Below are 18459 nucleotides of genomic sequence, written 5' to 3' on the forward strand. Positions count from 1 at the left end.
TCTAAAACATGTCTTCTTTGTAGCAGCTAGGCCCTGCCACCACTGTGCTTGGCTGAGTTCACAAATCTGTGGTAACCTGTAGCTTCCCTGTCACTTCTCTGGCTCTCCTCTTCTGCTAAGCTTTGTTTCCTAATTAAAATCTTCTGCCACTGCCGTAGCTACTGCTGTTACTGCAACCACCATAGCCACCTTAGTTTCATGGTTTGACAAAGCGTTGGCCTTCATCACCATAGAGGCCAGAGCTTCTGCCTCCAAAGTTTCCTTGCTTCATGGGTCCAAAATGTGAAGATTGATTGTTGTAACTGCCAAAATCATTGTAGCTTCCACCACCTCCAAAATTGCTTGCATCATTACCAAATCCATTATAGCCATCCCCACTGCCACCATATCCACCACCACCACAGCTGCCACCAAAGCCACCATGACCACTGAAGTTTCCTCCACAACCAAAGTTGTCATTCCCACCAAAACCACCACCACGATCACCACCAAAGTTTCCAGAACCACTTCGACCTCTTTGGCTGCATGAAGCACTAGCTATCTCTTGCTTTGACAGGGCTTTCCTAACTTCACAGTTGTGGCCATTCACAGTATGGTATTTCTGAATGACCGTCTTATCCACAGAGTCATGGTCATCAACGATTACAAAGGCAAAGCCTCTTTTCTTGCCACTGCCTCAGTCAGTCATGATTTCAATCCCTTCAATTTTTCCAAACTGTTCAAAATAATCTCTTAGGTGATGTTCTTCTGTGTCTTCTTTAATGCCACCAACAAATATGTTTTTCACGATTAAGTGGGCACCTGGTCTTTGAGAATCTTCTCTTGAGACAGCTCTCTTTGGTTCCACAACTCTCCCATCCACCTTGTGTGGCCTTCCATTCATGGCCACATCCCCATTCTCCAGAGTGGCCTATGTGACAAACCCAAAGCCCATGGAGCTCTTGGTGTTTGAATCTCTCATTACCACACAGTCCATGAGCGTTCCCCATTGCTGAAAATGCCCCCTCAGGCTCTCACCTTGTTTCAAAGCTCAGCCCTCCAATGAAGAGCTTCCTCAGCTGTTCGGTTCTTTAGGAGACTCTGACTTAGGCATGAGGGCAGGGAGAAGAGAGACTTTTCATTTGTACTATATTAGCTGTAGGTTTTTTGTAGGCATTTTTTTTTTTATCAAGTTGGGAGCATTCCTCTATATTTCTAGTTTGCTAAGGGTTTTTATCATGACTGGTGCTAGATTTTGGCAAATGATTTCTCTGCATGTATTGATATGATTGCATGATTTTTCTTTAGCCTGTTGATGTGATGGGTTACATTAATTGATGTATAAATTGTCAACCATTCTTGCATATATGGAATAAATATCACCTGGTCATGATGTATAATATTTTATATGTTGTTGGATATAATATGCTAATATTTTGTTGGTGGTTTTTGCATCTATGTTTATGAGAAGTATTGGTCTGTAGTCTTCCTTTTTGGTAATTTTTTAATGACTTTGGTATTAGAGTAATGCTGGCCTTGTAGAATTAGTTAGAAAATATTCCTCTGCTTCTATTTTCTGGAAGAGATTGTACGGAGTATTATTTCTTCCTCAAATGTTTGGTAGAATTCCCCAGTGAAGTTATCTGGGCTTGGTGGCTTTCTGTTTTGGTAAGTTGTTATTGTTGATTCAATTTCTTCAATAAGTATAAGCCTATTTAGATTATCTATTTCTCCCAGTGTGAGTTTCAGTAGATTGTATCTTTCAAAAACTTGGTTCAAATTTTTGAACCAAAAATTTGTTATCAAATTTGTGGGGTTGAGTTGTTCATAATATTCTTTTACTATTTTTAGGATAAAGGGGATCAGCAGTGATGGCCTCCTTTTCAGTTATTATACCAGTAATTGTTGTCTTCTTTTTTTTTTCTTAATTAGCCTGGCTAGAGGCTCATCAATATTAATTGTTTTAAGCACCCAGATTTTGGTTTCGTTGAATTTCTCTATTGATTTTCAATTTTATTGATTTCTGCTCTGATTTTTATTATTTGTTTTCTTCTGTTTGGCTTAGATTTAATTTGCTTTTGTTCTTCTAGTTTTCTAAGATGGGAATTTAGATTATTGATTTTAGATCTTTCTTTATTCTAATATATGCATTCAATTTCCTTCTAGGCACTGCTTTCACTACATCCTGTGAATTTTGATAACATGTATTTTCATTTTCATTTAGCTTGAAATACTTTAAAATTTCTCCCGAGACTTCTACTTTGGCCCGTGTGTTATTTAGAAGTGTACTGTTTAATTTTTAGGTACTTTGAGATTTTCCAGCTTCTTTCTGTTGTTGATTTCTAGTTTAATTCTATTGTTTGAGATCCTACTTTGAAAGACTTCTATTCTTTTACATTTTTAAGGTGTGTCTTATGACCTAGAATGTGGTCTATCTTGGTGCATGTCATGAGAACTTGAGATGACTATAGATTCTGCTGCTGTTGCATTAATTATTCTATAAATGGCCATTAAATTCAGCTGATTGATGGTGCTGCTTAGTTTGATTCTGTCCTTCCTGATTTTCTGCCTGCTAGATCTGTCAACCACAGATATATGTGTGTGGAAGCCTCCAATGATAGTAATTATTCATCCATTTCTCTTTGTAATCTGTCAGTTTTTACCTCAAGTATTTTGATGCTCTGTCGTTAAGCACATACACATTAAGGTTGTTATGTCTTTGTGGAGAATTGAACCTTCTGTTGTTATGCAATAAAAGAAATTTATCCCTGAAAAATGTTTTTTCTAGAGTCTTTGTCTGAAATTAATTTATCTAATTTAGCTTTATTTTGATTAGTTTTAGCATGGCATATCTTTCCTCATCCTTTAACTTTTAATCTGTGTCTTTGTATTTAAAGCAAGTTTCTTGTAAACAGAATATAGTTGGTTCTGTTTTATATCCACTCTGATAGTCCCTGTCTTTTACTTGATGTAGATCATTCACATTTAAAGTGATTGTTAATATTGTTGGTTTAATATCTATAACTGTTACATTAATGTTTATAACTGTTTTATATTAGTTTCCTTTTGTCTTCCTGTCTCTTCCTGCCTTCTCTGATTTTAAATGAACATTTTATATAATTCTGTTTTCCCTTTTTGCCCAGTATCAATTATAATTCCTTTTAAATGTCTTACAGTTTTTCTAGAGTTAGCAATATACATTTACAACGAATACAAGTCCATTTTTAGGTAACACTGTACACTTAACATGTAATGCCAGTATCCCATAACTGAGTATTCCTACTTTCTCCTTCTTATCTCTTATAATATTGCTGTCATTCCTTTCCTTTAGGCTATAACCACCGATTGCATTGTTGCTGGTATCATTTTGAACACTTTTTTATCCATCAGATCAATTAAGAAACTTTCTATAAAGAGATTTTGTTTGACGTTCGTTTACTCCTTCTCTAATACTCTTCCTTTCTCTATGTAGCTTCAAACTATATCATTCTCCCTTTTTCTGAAGAACTGTTTTTAAACATTCTTTTCAAGGCAGGTCTTTTGTCAACAAATTCTCTCAGTTTTTGTTTTTCTAAGAAAGTCTTTGTTTTTCCTTCACTTTTGATAATTCCACAAGATACAGAATTCTAGGTTAATGGGTTTTTTCTTTAGAGACTTTAAATCTATCACCCCACTCTCTTCTTGCTTGCATGGTTGCTGATGAGAAATTCAAAGCAGTTATTTTATTTTTTCTCTCCAGGTAAGGTTTCCCTCATCCCATCCACCCTCGCTCCTTTCAAAATTTCTCTTCGTGTTTGGTTCTCTGAAGTCAAAATATGGTATGTCTGTGGTTGCTCTGATAGTTATCGTGCTTGGTGTTGTTTGAGTTTCCTGGTTGTGTGGCTTGGTGGATTCCTTTACTAGAGCCACCATAACAAAATATAACAGACTGTGTGGCTTAGACAATAGAAATTTATTATCTCATCAATAAATGTGAGGGTAGAAGTGCTCTGGCTACTGGAAGACCAAGAACAAGGTGCTGGCAGGATTGATTTCTCTTGAGGCTCTCTCCTTGGCTTTCAGAAGGCCACCTTCCCGTGTCCTCACATGGCCTTTTCCCTGTATAGGCCCATCTCCTGAGTCTCTTCCTCTTAGAACAACACCAGTCATATTGGATTGGGACCTCACCCTTATGATCTCATGTGACCTTCATTACCTCTTTAATGGCTTTATCTCTAAATACAGCCACATTCTGAGGTTACTGGGAGTTAGGGCTTTGACATAAGTTGAGGCTGGGGGAACAGGAGGACATAATTAAGCTCATAACAATATCTGTCATTAACTTGGGGAAAATCTCAGTTATTATTGCTTCAAATATGTCTTCTGTTCTTTTCTTTCTTCTCTGATTTTCCCATTACATGTATGTTATGCCTTTTATATTATAATTACCCCACAGTTTTTAGACATTCTGTTCTGTCCTCTCTTTCTCTATTTTTTTTTTTTTTTGACAGTGTCTCACTCTGTCACCCAGGCTGAAGTGCAATGGCATGATCTTGGCTCACTGCAACCTCTGCCTCCTGAGTTCAAGCAATTCTCATGCTCAGCCTCCTTAATAGCTGGCATTACAAGCATGAGCCACCATGCGCTAATTTTTTTTTTTGGTATTTTTAGTAGACACAGGGTTTCACCATGTTGGCCAGGCTGGTCTTGAACTCCTGGCCTCAAGTGATCAGACCGCCTTGGCCTCCCAAAGTGCTGGGATTACAGCATGAGCCACTGCGCCTGACATTTCCTGTCTTTTTTATACTTTTTTTTCTCTTTGTATTTCAGTTTGGAGGTTTCTTTTGACACATGTCCAAACTCTACTGATTCTTTCCTCAATCATGTCCAGTCTATTGATGAACTAATTTTTCATTCTTCATTTCTATTATGTTTTTTATTTCTTGAATTTCATCATAGTTCCTTTTAATTTCATATCTGATGATTCCCATATATTTTCCATATTTAGTCTGGTTCTCATGCTTGCTCTGACTCTTCAAACTGTGTTTTTTGTCTTTTAGTGTGCCTTGGAATTTTTTTTGTTGTTGACAGTAGGATGTGATGTACTAAATAAATGAGGCATACAGGCCATTACTGTGAGGTTTTATGTTTATCTGGCTAGTAATTGAGCTGTGTTTACTGTTTGCTGTAGCTAGAGGCTTTAGAGGCTAACATCTCCTCTGATGTCCTTGTTTTTATTCCCTGCTGTTGTCTTTGGGTTTTCCTAGAAACTTCTTCTTAAATAAGGCATGGGTCATACAGTTCTTTCTGTTGCATTCATCTGTTATTATACAGGAGCCCTACTGGTATTGTGGTAAGGTGCAGGGGAAGGGGGATGCTTTGTATAATCTGATGATTAGGACCCAGTCCCACAGTGAGCCTCTACCCCTGGGCCGTGATCTCCACATGTGCTCCTTGGGTTTTTGGGGTTTTTCCTCTTTAGGTGCAATGGGAAGGATAGAGGGGCTGGAGTTGGATATTTCCCTACTCCCCGGTGGTTTAGGCTCTGCTATAATCTCAGTCTGTTGGGCTCTGGGTAATACAGTTTCTTTTGAGACAGGCCATAAGAAGAACAGAGTGACCTGGGTGTATTTCAGAATGGTTACTTTTTCCTTCTTCCTTGTTGGAAGCATCAGGAAATTTCTCCCTGACCCTCATTGTGCAAACCTAGTAGGGCTCCTGGAAGTAAAAGTCACAAATGTGTGGTAGCCCCCTTAAAACTGCTCCCTGATCCTCAAAGGAGTTTTTAATGCTCAAATTAATCCACATTGAGCCTCGAACAACTAATCAGTTACAGTTTAAGTTTTTCTATCCCAATGTTGGTTTTCCCAAAGGTTTCTGTTACTCTAGGTCATGATTCTCTGTACATTTCTGTCTTTGTCTCCAATCATGGGGTCAATGGTTTGCCCTCTGACATCAATCCTCTGAGGGATTTAAGAGGAATTGTTGGTTTTTACTTCTTCAGCTTTTTTTTTCTTTGTGAGATTGGATGGGAGGGATGACTTCCAAGCTCCTTAAATGCCAGAGCAGACTCCAGAGAGCAGATTTTTGCAAGGGAAAGAAGGATAAACAAAGCATGACTATGTTGTTTTTATTTATTTATTTTGTTTCTGCTTTTCGTTCTTTTTTACACTCTCTTCAGTATTTCTACATGGAATAGGCTCTGAGTCAACCTCTGAGAGTAATGGGATACTTAAAGTTGGTTGTTTCTTCTCCATGAGTTCTCCCTTTCCAATGAGCTTTGGAAAGTATCTGAAATCCAGCCATTAGTGTCATGGAAAATGTCTCTTTTGAGGTAATTATTTTCCACCTTGGTTTCCCTTTAGCTTTGGAGCTGCTGTGAAACAGAAAAGGAGAGAAACCTGGCACTCTCAATTGGCAGGGCATGAATAAAAGGAGAGAGAAATAAAATAAGATTGTATTTATCTAAGCAGAATGCTAATAAGACTTGCATGTTTTTAAACTTTATACATTTTCTACCATCAACCTGTAAAGAACAAAATTAGCATGTTAATGTTCCAATGTTTGTTCTCAAAGCTATCATAATCGATGAGTGTTTCTAAGTTGATGTGCCCTGGAACAAGATCAGAGATAGATCCAGGAAGAAAAATAAAACATTACATCTTACCAGGAATATCTCATCATCATTCTGTTGTGGGGTGGGGGGAGGGGGGAGGGATAGCATTGGGAGATATACCTAATGCTAGATGACGAGTTAATGGGTGCAGCGCACCAGCATGGCACATGTATACATATGTAACTAACCTGCACAATGTGCACATGTACCCTAAAATTTAAAGTATAATAATAATAAAAAAAGAAAATTAAAAAAACAAAAAAATGAAGAATTTTGAAGAATGAATAAACATAGATAAAATAACATTTTTCTTATTGTTAATTTAACAGATAACGGTTTGTTCAAAATAATAAAAAAAAACAAAATTACAGATGCTCTGGGATAACTGCAATTTTAAAGCACAAAATAAGCAACATTAAAAATATCCACTGATTCAGCCAAATTGCAGTAGTGTAGTCTCCTAATTTGTGGAAGTGATGGACTTTCATATAACTTCCTTAATAAAAAGGAACTAATTTTAGCAAAAACGAAAAACAACAAAACCCATTTTAGCAAAAACGAACAACAAAACCCATTTACCTAATACGACAGTGAGAACCAACTCATTGTGTAAGATTATTTATTAAAAGGAACTAAAACATTTAAGGCATCTTAAAAATGAAAATTATGGCCGAAAGTATTCTACTCCTTTCGAAAATATTCCAAGTTTTTGTCATTTCAAAACACAAAACTTCCTGATCAAATGTGTAAGTCATTAAAAGGTCTGGCTTTTACCTTATATATACAAGGACTAAAACATCTGATTTACTCTCTTACCCAGATTTTTACATGTAGGTATGCATGTATATGAATAATGCTCGTGCATATAAATGTACCGTATGCATACTTACATCATGCATACATACAAAATAAAAACAATTATTCACATGGAGATTAAAATATTCTGAAACATGGTATCTGTAAAATAAAATTAAAACCATATTAATATGTTTGGGATGTATCCCTGGTTTATAATCTCAATCTCTAGAAATGCTCTCTGTTGTACTAAAAATAGCTTCACATATTAACTGAGCCACCAGCTTGGAAGTGTTTTGCTGGTTGTGTCTCCGAATGCTGAAGCAAGCCTGCTGAGATTAATTCCTACCGACCTGTGCTACTGGTTTTCCAGTTTGGCTCCTTCCTCCCTGTAAGTATGCAGGCTTGTAGTCTTTTCATCTAAACCCATCAGCAGAGATATGAAAAGAGAAATAGAAAATGTTTGGTAGCAACAGATATTCAAACATGCCTAATTAGCGTCTGTTTTATTTCGTGTCTTTACATTATTACTCATATAGTATACAGGAAAAAAATTCCATTAATGAAAACAGAATATGCAAATGTAAATATATATATTTATTTATATATTAAAAATTATGTGTGTGTGTTGAGAGTGAGGAAGGAATGATTGCTTTATGTAAGAAGCCCAGAATTGGAAGCCTTGAAATTCATCACAATTTGAACTCAGCAAAAGAAGCAATGTGCTTCCCAAGAAGGAACTAGTTCTGAAGCCTTTACAAGTCTTTAGAATATTTTGAGGATTGGCCATCCCTCAAGTGCATTATATTTCACTATTTCTTGAAGTGTGGCCCTGACTTGCCTGTGACAATCGGGATGATTTTGAAGTACAGATTACTGACCTCTTTCCCAACCAATTAAATCTGGGCTGTAGCTCAAGCATTGACATTATTAATAAGCTCTTTCAGATGTACATTAAAGTGTTAAAACCATTTAAATTTAGTTTACTGGGACAAATTAATTTGATATTTGCATTTCTGGTGGCTTGTACTTTTTGTCTCATTTTAAATGTTACTCCTGCTTGTCCAACTACATTTTAAATAATAGCATATCAGAAATTGGAATAACACTTACCAGCTTACATCACACCTTTACATACATTATCTGATTTAATCCCTCACAGAAAATCTTTTTTTTTTTTTTTTTTTTTTTTTTTGAGACAGAGTCTCGCTGTGTCGTCCAGGCTGGAGTGCAGTGGTGCGATCTCAGCTCACTGCAAGCTCCGCCTCATGGGTTCACGCCATTCTCCTGCCTCACCCTCCCGAGTAGCTGGAACTACAGGCCCCTGCCACTTCGCCTGGCTAATTTTTTTTTTTTTTTTTTTTGGTATTTTTAGTAGAGACTGGGTTTCACCGTGTTAGCCAGGATGGTCTCCATCTCCTAACCTCATGATCCACCCACCTCAGCCTCCCAAAGTGCTGGGATTACAGGCGTGAGCCACTGTGCCGGGCCAGAAAATCTTTAAAGTACAGTAAGCCATACTCTACAAGTGAAAATCACAGTCAGATAGATAGAGGACCTGCCCTATGACTAAAAACAATTGAGCCGGGATTGGAACCCAAGGTTTCTGACTGGGTTTTATGCTTTTCTCACTCCATCAGACTTGCCTTAAATTCATGGTCCACTGGGCATGAGTGTTTTTCAGTTGGATTTCCATACCGTTGTTGTGTTTACAAGACTTACAGATAGCTGGATGTTTAGCTATAGGCACCCGGTATGCAGTGGCTACCCAATTCTAAAGTAAAGACAAGAGATTGGTGTTGGACAGAAAGATTTTTGAATCACTAGAGTCAAGTTATAGTTAAAGCCATGGTCGTGGATGAGATCATTCAGAGAGGACATGTAGACTAAGACAAAAAGAGGGCCCAAGTTGGAACCTAGAGAACATTAACATTTAAGAAGAAATCACCAGAAGAAGAATCAAGAGAGAAAATGAGAGATGTAGGGAGATCAGATTTCAGGGAGAGGATGAGAGGTGAAGAAGCAAAGGCAGCAGTAACCTTGGACTGCTTTCCCAAATATTTGGCAATGAAATGAGAGAAAGAGATGGATGGATGGATGGATGAATAGATAAGGGGAAAAAGAGAGAGAAAGAACCTCCCTGCAAGATGTAAATGATGCTGAGTCAGTGGTATGGTGTTCAGTATGGAAGGGAGTTGGATTTATTTGGGAATTAAAGGGAAGCTTCAATGAAAGGAGAGAGATTGAGAGAGAGAAAAACAATAAATGCATCTGGCACAGATGTTTAGCTTTTGCCCAGGATATAGTAGGAATGAACTAGAGTATTCTTTAAAAAAATTTTTTTTTAATTGGCCAGGTACGATGGCTCAGGCCTGTAATCCCAGCACTTTGGGAGGCCGAGGCAGGTGGGTCATTGCCTGGCCTGACCAACATGGAGAAACCCCATCTCTACTAAAAATAAAAAAAATTAGTTGGGCATTGTGGCGCACACCTTTAATTCCAGGAACTTGGGAGGCTGAGGCATGAGAATCCCCTTGAACCTGGGAGGCGGAGGTTGCAGTGAGCTGAGATGACACCACTGCACTCCAGCCTGGGCCACAGAGTGAGACTCTGTCTCAAAAAAAAATTAATTGACACATAATAGTTGTATGTATTTATAGGGTACATAGTGATGTTGCAATACATATAATGTACGGTGATTAGATCAGGGTAATTAGCATATTCATTATCTCAAACACTATTATTTCTTTGTGCTGGGAACATTCAGTATCCTCTTTCTAGCTCTTTGAAACCATGCATTATTGTTAACTATAGTCATGTTACAGTGCTACAGAACACTAGAATTTATTCCTCCTCTCTAGCTCTAAATTTCTATCCTTTAACCAATTGCTCCCTAACCCCTCTTCCTCCTGCCTATCCCGGCCTCTAGTTTCCTCTGTTCTACTTTTTGCTTCTGTAAGATCAACTATTTTTTAGCTTCCACATATGAATGAGCACATGCGTTATTTAACTTTCTGTTTCTGGCTTATTTCACCTACCGTAATGTCCTCCAGTTTCAAGGGCCAAACGCCCCACATTTATTTACATACAAACCGTGTTCCACAGAACTTTGATGGATGGAGTACATCACACCTGACAGCTCCAAGACCTTTTGAGGAACCGAAACTTGATGACAGTATATCATGCAAGTATCTATATATACACAAAAGAATTTCTTTCCTTAAAAAAATGTTCAAAATATGTTCAGGGATAAATACAAGATATAAAAACACAAAAGCAAGCACAAAACAAAAGCAAATATCAGAACTTTCCCAAAGAACCACAAACAGAAGGGACAGAAGAGCACGTCTGCTGCACTTTAATAAAGCAGGGGTACCAATGCTAAACACACTTATGGAAGTGACCGAACTAAACCCAGGTGGCTTGGTGTTTAATTTAATGGCCAGTTGCAATACACAGGTGGCTGCACTGATAAGTCAGTGGTTGAAGCTGTGCATCCCGACTTCAAGTACTAGAACATTTGCCAGTAGCACCCAGAACAGGAAAGCCTCAGTTCCTTAGACAGCAAAAGGTTAAGTCAACTGTGTCAAGAGCCAGAGAAATACTTGATATTCTTAAATGCATTTGTATCATACTTAATAAATTACATGACAAAAAGCTGACTATATAGATCTATTGGCCTACGACTTCTGTCGTAGTCCAGCCCTTTCATAACTGTATCTCCTTGTGCTCTGTAAGCCAACCTTGCAAATTGGACCATAGTTTTCCATCCATGCTAGCATTTAGAGCTGAGTTTCAAAGACATCTTGTTATGACACATTTAGGTAGGGTAAAAGATTCCATATCTTACTCTAGGTAAGTTATAGGTAGAAAAATAACTTAGTGATAATAATAAAGTGACACTATATAGGCAAAATTCTAGACTAGGGGTGGGAATATACAAGGAAAACAGACATATTTGTTTCAGAAGATGGGGTATGGATAACTCGCATTTGTACATTGGTGAAATAATTGGAAGTTTATAGTCTAGAAAGGTCATTGATGCAAATATGCTTCATTGCACTGTATGGGATTCACCAAACAACTTATAACAAACTAAATTGATGAGGATAACATAAACATAAATTTTCAACTTAAATTCATAAACATCAGTCTCTGAAAATCATGACCAACTCAGAACACTGAGGAGCAGTAATAAAACATCCTCTTGGAATGGAAAATTACTGGAATCCCAATTATCCAAGGACGTGTGCGTTCACAACTTTGTGATTCTGCTGAGTATGATGTGACAGGCAGACTTTCTAGGAAAGTCCGAATTAGAGGTCTCAGGAAATTTTATTAACAAGCAAATTTAGTTCGTGCGTTCCAAATGTTAGCATAACCTTTTTGCATGTTGTTTCCCTGCAACCTGAAGGAAACACTTGCAGCCCTGGGCTGTTTTCTAGTCCTCAGAGCAATGGACTTCAGGTCTTTCTTTGAGAATCACAGATTTAGGTGGCTTGTTCACATTAACAAACTTTCCTAGTCCCAATTCCTTGGGTAAACCAAGCAGTCCTCCTAGTTTTCTTGTGAATTAATTGAATCAGGTAAGCAGGTACCTTTTTCAAGTGACAATAGAAGCACTTAGAGGATAATAATTCTGGTCATTCACAGGTGAGGGAGGAATTACTTTGGAACCTGGGTTGCCTTCTATCTTAGGTGGAGCTTTTACCTGGCAGGGAGGGAGTGGAAGGGAGGTAGAGGGTTTTGACAGTGTCAGTGTAAGAGCAACTCCCCTTTATGTAAATGTAGGCTTAACAACTATAGGAAAGACGTTGATTGATTGATTCATTCATTCATTTGTTCATGTGGGCTTAAGAACTACAGGAAAGACATTCGTTCATTCATTCATTTGTGTAGGCTTAGTAACTTCAGGAAGTGCATTTGTTTCATTGAAAATTTTTCTTTTTTTAATTTAATTTAATTTTTATTATGCTTTAAGTTCTAAGGTACTTGTGCACAATGTGCAGGTTTGTTACATAAGTATACATGTGCCATGTTGGTTCACTGCACCCATTAACTCGTCATTTACATTAGGTATCTCTCCTAATGCTATCCCTCCCCGCTCCCCCCACCCCACGACAGGCCCCGGTGTGTGATGTTCCTCGCCCTGTGTCCAAGTGTTCTCATTTTTCAGTTCCCACCTACGAGTGAGAACATGTGGTGTTTGGTTTTCTGCCCTTGGATATCACTGAACATTTTTCTAAAGAAAAAGTTAACCATGGTGGCTATGGTAAAAACAAAAACTGTTCTGACTTTGTAAGGAGACTCCTTAAAAATCAAAGAATGGAAGGGAAAATTAAAAAATAAAAATAAAAGAAGACCATGGATAAGATTGTTTAGAATTTAAATCAAAACTAATGGCATGTATTTTATGAATCGGCACTCTTATTTCATGAAAATTCCATTTTCTCAAGTCTAGCGGTTAAGGCCGACAAGACGCCATGTTTCACTTGGTTGGTAAATGTGTCTACAGGAGAGGACTTATCTTGTCATTGCTTCAATATTGAGGGGTGAGGGGAAACAGAACGTTGCTCACTTATTACAGGATAAGATTTACTTTTTGATCAAACATTGAAGTTATCTCAACGTGGGATGTTTAGAGACAGGGCCTTTCACTAATACCCTAGGTGGTAAACATTCTGCCTCTGCTGCATCCCTTGTTGGGGAACAGCTTTTTGTGCTATTTCTGAAACAACAATACTCCTTTTAAGCTCAAGTGACCTGCCAAAAAAAATTCTTTCATGAAAACCTCCTTAAAAGGAAACACATATCTAACTTCATCTTTTCCTTGAGCAAACTTTAGTATTTTATTATTTTAGTATTTAGTATTTTATTTCTACTATTTAGTATTTTATTTATTTTATTTCTATTTACTATACTAATACTATTTAGTATTTAGTATTTTATTTATTTTATTTCTACATTCTCTTAACAGAAGGGAGATTTATACTATTTTATTTATAAGATTTATACTAGCATATTTAAAATATACTATTTCATTCTCCTGAACAAGGAGAGGAACCCTAACCATGTTTTGACATTTTTTCAGGCATGACAATTGCATACACTAAAACTCTCCATTGCCCCAGGATGTCAAGGTCAGTGTTAAACCTTGACTTTCTTTAGTCATGGAATGTCAGAGCTGGAGGGAATCTAGCATCCCATTCAACAGTTTCAGGTAAAGGTGAGGCAGCCAAAGTCCAGAGATCTACAGGAATCACCAAGCCAAGATCACACCCCTCCTTCCTGGCCAAGTTTAGAATACACTAAAAAGTTAGATAAGTAGGAAGATGCCTGAATCCTTCCCTAGAGTATTTAACAAAGATTTTCTATAACTTATTCTTAAGCAGCTGTACCTTTTCTCAGGCTCTTAGGTATACCAAATTTATTACACCATTGTATTTCTAGCTTTGTTATGGGACAGATTTTGTCAAGCTGTGTTTTATGTGATTGACCTGAGCTATGCTTTTTTGCTAGGTTTGAGGTGTCGGGTTCTTGTTAAAGAGGCTCCTCTTTGAGCCAAGAAATGCTTTTCTAAGGCAGCCCAGTGCCCTGCTGTTGCTTTCTGGTTTCTTTGCAAAGCTTTGGCCAGCTGCCAGCTGTTATAATAAAAGCAACAGTGATAACACATTGTACTCCTAGTAGATCACTGTGCTATTTGTCCAGGTCCAGTGCTATACCACAGGTTGGATTCCCCAGAGGGAGGTAGAAATGGCAAGGCTTGCAAAGACTGCTGATGCTTATTTCTGTTTTAGGCATGTTTTTCTAGCTTGGAAAAGAAAAATGTCTTTGCTTAGGTTATACGGAGGACCTAGAATTCCTCTGCCCAAGTGACTGTTCCAATTCTTGGTTCATACCACAAGATGAAACACTCTAGAGTTCAGTGTGTCAAGAGGGACGTCTGGGAATGGAGTCACCAGCACGCTACTTTGCAATTGCTGAGTGCACTCTGAAGGTTAAATCCTGCTCAAAGGCTGGTGCAGTACCCTGGGAGGGCATTTAATGATGTACCTGTGCGGGCTATCCAAAGCACAGATACGCAGACACAGGAGGAGTCATCAAAGAGAATCGTTTCACCACCTCTTTCCAGAGTGATTAACACAGCCTTGTTGTGAACTTTATAGATATTTGCTTAGAGTTCCTAGTCTCCATCTAGTATTACTATGCCTCAAGCCACTGTAGCAAAAATACTTTCAGAGGATTGCCCTGCTAAAACCAGTGTGGCAATATGGGTGGTAGGACTATGCCGGGCAGATGGTATGAGATGGAACCTGGGAAATTAGTAGCTCCAGGTTCAAAGCCCCAGCTAGCATTTTCACTGGTGAATTTCACATCGTAACTGACATGACCAATTTTTAAGATGCACATTTACAAATACTTGTTGAGCATCTAGTCATGTGCAAGGCATTCTCTTCATGCAATGGCGGGATTAGAGGTAAGATCCCTGGTGCATGTCATCTTAGAGCCAAGGAGAGGAAACAGGTAGAGTCCAAAAACAAACTTTACCCTTCAGCGTAGCTCCAGCATGACCCACCCCTGATGACTAATTCTTTATCCAGGAATACATTCGCTCAGGACTTGAACTCCACACTCCAACGCTTCCACTGAGCACCCTGAGTGCATTGCATTTTCCCATTCCTTCTGTCTGATCCACCAGGAAGAATATAAGTTTTGGAATCAGACTAACTGGGCTTCATATCCTGACTCAGCAATTAATAGTCGACACCTTGTGTCAATGACTTCACTTTTTTGAGCCTCAGTTTTCTCAGTTGTGGTTGGGTGCAAAATGGAATCTGATTTTGAGATCCCATTTTATTCCCAATCATACATGGTTACTCAGTCAGTAGTTTCCTCCCTTCCTCTCTCTGCCTACCTGTCGCTGCTTCTTTCTGGTTCTTCTATTCTCTGTATTGAAGATATTGCAAAATCTTTGTTGGTAACAAGGGTTCTTTTACATATTCTTCATTATGTTTGACATATATCATGTTAACAAGGCAGGCGGGTAAGAAAATCAGGGTTGCAGTCTTAGTTATTGCTGGATTCATGGAACATAAGATTTTTTTTTTTCTGACTTCCTAAAAAAATATGGCAAGCACCAATTAACACATAGTGCTGTGGCAACAGTCTTAAATGGATTTTGATTTGCAAATCATATTATTCTTGTCTTAAAATATATTCATTGGTTTCCTTGGAAACTTTGATTTTAAGGTGTGCATTGTAAGTTTCAAAGTTTATAACCATAGTGATATGGATCATTTTAGCATCTCCTGGTCTTTATTTTTTTTGTACCCTGAACTGGCAAAAGTGTTAGCTACTGGTAATTTTTAAGGGCAAGCACCCTATCATGCTTTAGAATCATTTATGATGTTTGTGTATTTAGCCATGCATGGAGCATTGAAAATACCATGCATTGTGAACTGAAATTGAAAAAGATCTGAACTGTCCCTTATTCAACATTTTAAAAATATGTTTATATCCATATACCTATATTATTCTTCTGTGGACTAAGTATAATGTCCAGTATCATCCAGCTTGATTGGCTAATGATCAATATTCCATGCTTGGCAATTCATATAAACTTTTCCAGACCTTCTTTGCCAACACCCATTGAAAGAACAGTTTCATTTGTCCCATAAACTCAAAATAGAGAACAAGTACTCTTTTAAAGCAGGTTTTCTAAAATTTAGATTTCTGTTGATTAATCCCTCTGGGCAATTTGAGAGAGACAGAGGAAGGAAGAGAGAGAGAATAAATGCTATCCTTTTACAAAACTGCAGGTAACAAGCATATATTTCAATAAAAATACAAAACATATGACTCTAAATAAACTTACTCCAAAATTACATAAGAAAATAAGTTAATTTTATTCTCACACTTGAGTGTGTGTTTGTATGTGTGTGTTGAAGATGAGCTATTACACATAGACCACACACAAAATGCAGCAGAGTGCACTTTAAGAAATGTCAAAGCTTTGTAACACTCCCGTCCTGATCTTTTCTGGGAGAAGGTATTATATTACTCACTTTTAGTTCACATATTTAATTATCTTAATTTTAAATTTTCAATAAATTTTATTCTTTTCTCCATCCTGACTCTCTCCTCCCAAAAACAGGGAATGACTTATGTTGTGTCTTGGAACTAAGAGAAGCCAAAACTTAAAATTTACTTACCTGGAATGAAGATGAGAATGCAGAGTAGTAACAGATGCCACCGTTGTAATTAAAAGCTATCTTAGTTCATTTAGTGTTGCTAGGAAGGAATAGCGGACTCTGGGTAATTTATAAACAAAAGAGGTTTATTTGGCTCACAGTTCTGCAGACTGTACAAGAAGCATGGCACCAGCACCTGCTTCTGGTGAGGCCCTCAGGCTGCTTCCTCTCATGGGAGAAGGTGAAGGAGAGCTGACGTGCAGAGATCACATTGCAAGAGAGGAAGCACAAGTGAGGTGGGAAAGTGCAAGGCTCTTTTTAACAACCAGCTCTTATGGTTGCTAAAAAGAGAATTCACTCATTACCACTAGGATGGCACCAAGCCATTCGTGAGGGATCTGTACCCATGACCCAAACACCTCCCATTAGGCCCCACCACCATCATGGGGATCAGATTTCAACATGAGGCTTGAAGGGGTCAGATATCCAAACCATAGCAAAAGCCAAATGTTGCAAAATCTTGGACTCCTCATAGGAAGATCAGCATTGTTGTGGGGAAAATAACTAGGCCAGTTCTGCCAACTATAATTATCTATAATTATTTATTTTTAATATATAATTAACATATCATTGACATAAATATATTATTCTTCCCACTAATGAATAGGCAATAACCCTTAAGTGACGAAGGAGATTTGTGCTGTCCAACATGGAAGCCATTAATTACATATGACTATTTAAATTAAATAATTTAAATATCACTTAAATTAAATTAAAAATTCTGTTCCTTCATCTCCTAGTCACATTTCAAGTGCTCTGTAGCCACATGTGGCTAATGGCTATCATATTGGATAGCACAGACATACCACATTTCTGTTATCACAGAAAGTTCTAGCAGACAGCACTGATGAGCAAATTTTCTGGCCTACTTTGATATATTTGTTTCCTCTTCTTTTTGACGCTGATTCTTTGTGGCATAACCCATGTTGTTGTCACTCATAATTCTGTGCAGCATGGTCTTGAAAAGTCTGAACTCTGCCTTCATGATTATTTAAACTTTGCTATCAGAACACCAATATGTTTTTCTTGGATTTTTATTATAAAAGTAATTTTTATTCCCTGTAGAAAACTTTCACAGTATGGAAAGAAAATACAAGATAACACAAGGCAACCTAAAATTACCTAGGAATTATTAGCATTCCTAAAATTATAGTATGTTGCATTTTGCTACTTTTAAACACATATACATATTCTTCAAAATACAATTGTATGTCCTATTATTTGCTTGATATTATGTTATGATAAGTTACTAATATCATTTAATTCTCTACAAAAACATTGTTTTAATAGTTGCATAATGTTCTGTCATTTAGATGTCCCATAGTTGTTTAAATATTTAGTTTTGTTTCCTAGTTTCTCTCTATTGCAAACAAACCAGTAATCGACCATCTTGGAATCAAGTAATTGCATTTGTCTGATTTAAAGACCAGCCTGAGCAACATAGTGGAAGTTTGTCTCTATTTTTAAAAAATTAAAATATATGAGCATATATGGCAGTTGAATAGAGGGGACAGCATCAAACATTAGAAACATCTTGTCTTTCTGGTTTTGTGGCTTAAAATGTGACCCAGGGCTCTTGCATATAATCATGTCCTAAAATTTCCCTGTTAAAGGTGCAAAGAAATGTAATGATAGTGTACTCCAGAAAAAAAAAAGAAATAACAATGGTAGCCAAACAAAATATATTTATTTTAAGTTAACATTTTATTTCATCATCTTAGCAAAATATTACCATGAGATTAGCTCTTCACAGCAAAGGTTCTATAGTAAGTAGAGATACGTCTAAATAGTTGTAATGCTTCTTATTTGTAGTTTTTTGTAGTTTAAACTCAACCAATT

At 37.3% G+C, this 18459-nt stretch overlaps 1 protein-coding gene and 1 pseudogene across 10 annotated transcripts in view; one reads left to right on the forward strand and one right to left on the reverse strand.

Moving 5' to 3' along the window:
- RGS7 (regulator of G protein signaling 7) overlaps positions 1–18459 on the forward strand; it is a 591371-nt gene that overhangs the window by 445890 nt on the left and 127022 nt on the right. The window lies entirely within an intron of this gene.
- Positions 1–18459, reverse strand: part of LOC134728616 (heterogeneous nuclear ribonucleoprotein A1-like) — a 35553-nt pseudogene continuing 17094 nt past the window's right edge.

Source organism: Pan paniscus, chromosome 1 (genome assembly GCF_029289425.2).
Source record: "Pan paniscus chromosome 1, NHGRI_mPanPan1-v2.0_pri, whole genome shotgun sequence".
Classification (NCBI taxonomy): domain Eukaryota; kingdom Metazoa; phylum Chordata; class Mammalia; order Primates; family Hominidae; genus Pan; species Pan paniscus.